This window comes from Taudactylus pleione, unplaced genomic scaffold, assembly GCF_031769625.1.
Source record: "Taudactylus pleione unplaced genomic scaffold, aTauple2 ptg000085l, whole genome shotgun sequence".
NCBI lineage: Eukaryota > Metazoa > Chordata > Amphibia > Anura > Myobatrachidae > Taudactylus > Taudactylus pleione.
In genome coordinates this window covers 17259838-17264621 of record NW_028284487.1, presented here as the reverse complement: position 1 = coordinate 17264621, position 4784 = coordinate 17259838, and the positions used below count along the sequence as shown (strand labels likewise).

At 47.7% G+C, this 4784-nt stretch overlaps 1 pseudogene; it reads left to right on the top strand.

The window, feature by feature from the left end:
• Window positions 1–910: 910 nt before the first annotated feature.
• LOC148532107 (uncharacterized) lies at window positions 911–2922 on the top strand (annotated as a pseudogene).
• The last annotated feature ends 1862 nt before the right edge of the window (window positions 2923–4784 follow it).

The window sequence follows — 4784 nt, the reverse complement described above, 5'->3', positions numbered from 1 at the left end:
CAATTTTTTTCGACCCTCGCAATCGATGCAGAAACTTTTTTTTATTTCAACCCACCCTACTGTACACTGCTCGAAGTTTGTACAGAAATGGAAAAGGGGATATACAAATAGGGCGCTTTTACAAATCTCATACAATGATTAAATATGCATTCCTTAAAAGATGTTTGGTCTTCAACTTCAATTTTCCTATGTGATTTCTTTGTTGTTGTGATCTCTCCTCCATAAGATATTAATAGTACATAAAAGAAAGATATCCATATATTAATATAATGTACAATCACATCCACAAAGAGAGAAATTGGCATGCAGTTGTGATGCCCCAAAACAGACTGTTTGGCCCTAATGGAAGGTCTTGTTTATGTGAAAGAACACTGGCATTGAGGGGTTAATCATTCCCCTCACATTGTTACATCAGTGGGTAGCAGGAGTGCTTTAGGACCCAGGGGACTCAAACAGAGTGAGTGAGGAGCAGGAAGAGCCCTGAGAGGAAACACTGACTAAGGGATTCCAGGAGTGGAGCGTGGTCCAAAAGCTGACAAAAGGTCGGGACCAATTACAAATACAGAAGGAAGTAGGTACGACACATACACCGCTCATCAACGCTCACCCCATAGGCTGCTATTACAACTTGGCGACACGAACAGGATCGAAGCAAACTACAATAGACAAGATGTCAGAACCTCAATCTCCTATATCAACGTCAGGCCGAAGATTGAAGCAAACTACACTCGACCAGATGTCAGAACCCCAATCTTCTATATCAACGTCAGGCTGAAGATTTTTACCTGCAATAAATGCCTCACCCAACAGAAGGAGGTTACCAACGACAGAGACTTCACCTATTACCATGCCATATTATTTTGGGGCCCCATGGCTACCGACATACTCAGGAGACGCACGTACACCAGGTATGAGTACTTTCAAAGAATTTAAAGACAAAATGCAGTCTATGTTTCGGCTATATCCACTGAGCGACACGCAAAAAGTAGAGATCTTGCTTGGACAACTGAAAGGGCCTGCACGACGTGAGGTCAAAGCGTGGTCTGATGCACAGCGTGAAACAGTGGAAGCCACATTTAAAAAATTAGCCAGCATCTTTGACTCATGCTCCCTCTCAGAACTTAAGGGCCATCTTTATGCTAGAAAACAAAAACCTCAGGAGTCATTAAGGGAGTTTGCCCTGGGCCTACAGGAAGCCATGCATACTATTCAAGCCTTAGAACCACGAGAGGCAGAACAAGAAGATGAAACCCTCATCAACTTATTTATTGAAGGGTCGCAAGGAGAAGCGACACGTTCCCAATTGAGAATGTGGAGATGTCAGAATCCGGAATGCTCATTCTCTGAGTTTAAGGAGGAGGTGTTGCAGATCCTTGGTCTAAACCAGAATGCCGACCCTGAAGATCACGAATCTTTAGAACATTTAGAAAATGAGAACTTGGATGAGGTCAGTCAAATCCTGAGACCTGAGCTCCTAACGCCTAAGGAGACGGTCACACAACAAGTACAGTCTGGTCACGATCCGATCGGAGTCCTTACAAGTAAAATCACAGAATTAATGCAAAATATGTCAGAGCTGGGTAGAGAGGTGAAAGAGATCCGACAGGAACAAACTGGAGCCAGGCACAGAGAATGGCACCAAGACCATGGCGGGAGAAACCGAGCAAACTGGCACATCCCACGAGATTCAGGTCAACGCTCAACGGATCAATTTGATTCCCAGGGAAGACCTATATGTAGGCGGTGTAAACAGAGTGGCCACATTGAAAGAAATTGCATCAGTGAAACTTTAAACGATGAGATCCCGAGGCGAGGGACCGACCCTCAGGAGGAGTCACGTCAGTAGGTCCATCATCGCAGGAGTGGTGGCCTCGGTATGTTGGAGAGTGCCCCCACTTGAAGATCCGGATTAACGGCATAGAGGTGCCGGTTCTACTGGATACCGGTTCACAAGTGACCACTATCAGATTCACAGAGTTCCTACGGTATTGGGATGAACAAGAAATAGTGACCCCACTGACTACTTGGCTGCAGCTACTTGCTAGCAACGGGCAACAAATAAATTATCGTGGCTATTGGGAAGCTGACTTGAATATCGGCAAAGCTGAGCTCACGAGACAAGGGTGTTTGGTCACCACAGTACAGAGTGAACACCTACCCTCTGTCATTCTCGGGATGAATGTCCTCAAAAATTGTCCCGACGAATTGGTGGAGGCTCTCAAGATGGAGATGCGTTCCGCCACCCCAAAGGAGCGAAAGACAATGCATCAGACTGTGCAACTGCTTGAGGGGCAGAAGAAATTTGCCAATGCTTGGGGAGAAGTGGGAAAAGCCAGAATTGCTGACCATTGGCCTATTCTCTTGAGACCCAATTCGGAACATGTTGTTTGGTGCAAGGCCAGGATTGGACCAGGTGGTCAAAATGATGAGGTCATACTCGAATCCTGCGACTCTGATGGACAATACCCCTTTGCCATAGCTAGGACCTTGGCGAAAGTAGAACATGGAAGAGTACCAGTCCGGATAATGAATCCACACAGCTATCCAATAAGGCTTTTTAAAAATTGCCCGGTGGCACGGCTTATCCAGGTTGACTTTCAAGATGTGTTTGGGGAGAGTGTACCAGTGGCCCACCAGAGAATAGTGACTGGACAACTGACAGCTGCTGACAGTGAGACTCCCTGGTGGAGCTACAAGAGATACAAATCGGGGATTCAGACACCCCATAAAAGATGCGTGAGGGAGCGCTCCAAGTGGTACAGGAAAATGTGGAGGCGTTTAGTCAACATCCCTCCGACTTTGGGAAAGCAGAAGGTGTCCATCATCACATCCCCACAGGGACTAACCCACCGATCAAGGAAAGGCATAGGCCCCTATCACCGGCCATGTATCAACCAGTGCGGAGTATGCTCGGCGAGATGAAAGAAGCTGGCGTCATCCGGGAGAGCCACAGCCCATGGGCAGCACCACTTGTGATTGTGAGGAAGAAGGATGGCAGTTTTTGATTCTGCGTAGATTACCAGAAGCTGAACGCAGTGATGCACAAGGATGCCTATCCGCTGCCTAGAATCGAGGAATCTTTAACAGCGCTGAAGACCACGACATATTTCTCCACTCTAGACTTAACGAGCGGGTATTGGCAGATCCCGATGGCCCCGGAGGACTGGGAGAAGACTGCCTTCACCACACCAATGGGTCTCTTCGAGTTCGAACGGATGCCGTTTGGACTCTGCAATGCCCCAGCCACCTTCCAAAGAGTCATGGAACATTGCCTTGGACATCGCAATTTTGATATGATCCTTTTGTATTTAGACAACGTCATCATTTTCTCCAAAACTTATGAAGAGCACCTGAAACACCTGGACGAGGTACTTAAACAGCTGATCGTGTGGTTTGAAGCTAAAGCCATCGAAGTGTCACTTGCTGAAACCGAAAGTACAGTACCTTGGACACATCGTCAGTGCTGAAGGGGTGAAGCCAGATCCTGAGAAGATTCAAGTGGTGCGAGACTGGCCTTTACCCAGATTGGTGAAGGATGTCCGTAGCTTCCTAGGTTTTGTTGGCTACTACAGGCAATTTATTGAGAACTTTGCAAGGGTGGCCGCACCATTACATGAGCTTCTGCGAGGCAAGTTTGGTCAAGAGAGGTGAAGCACTTCCCCGGTCGCATGGACCGAAGACCAACAAAACTCCTTTGAGCAACTAAAGTTGTCCCTGATCGAGGCCCCTCTACTGGCATACCCAGACTATGAGAAACCCTTCCGAGTCTACACAGATGCTAGTCACCGCGGGTTGGGAGCCGTGTTGTCCCAGATGCAGGGTGGACGTGAAAGAGTCATCGCTTATGCCAGCCGAGGCCTGCGAAAGACCGAAAGAAACAGCAAGAATTATAGCACCTTCAAACTAGAACTTCTTGCCCTCATCTGGGCCATCACTGAAAAGTTTAAAAACTACCTGGCTGCCACACCATTTGTCATTGTGACTGACAACAACCCGCTGGCACACCTGTCTACCGCCCACCTGGGAGCCCTATAGCAAAGGTGGATGTCACGCTTGGCCAACTTTCGTTATACCGTGACCTACCGAAGTGGGAAATCTAACGACAACGCCGATGCTCTGTCCCGCCTGCCTACTGCAGACATCGCAGGGGAAGATAGAGACTGGGCTGACGATGTGGAGACGCCATTATTCAAGCCTCCAAAAACTAAGCAACACATCGTAACCTCCAATCCTGTGTCTGCCACAACAGATCCGAGGCCAGATAACCCTCACGCAGACACCCTTGGATTTGACTGGGAAAAGATTCAGATAGAGAGCCCTGTGCTACGAGAATTAATGGATATCATTTGTCGGAAGAGCCGTTTAACTAAGCTGATGGGCTGATGCTGACCCAGAGTTGATGAAACTGCTTAGACACAGAGGGCCTGATTCAGAGCCGCTCGTTAACAGCAGTACGCTCGTTGCGTTCCAATGTTGAGAAAGCGCGCATGCGTCGGTGTAACACTGCGCATGTGCGTACGGCATATTGCAAATTTTTTTTTTGCTCGTTCGTCAAATAGCGTACAGGCAGTGACATGTCAAATGTGATTGACAGAACAGGGCGTTTTTGGGCATTGACGGGGGAGGAGATGGAAAAACGCAGGCGTGGCAAGGCGTTTTTGGGGCGTACATACATTATCAGATGCGAACGTCAAATGTGTTCGTACCAACTCATACGTCACTGGATGATCCTCTTTCCATTCAAAATGCTCGCACAGTTTAGGATTACTCTTCATTACTCGACC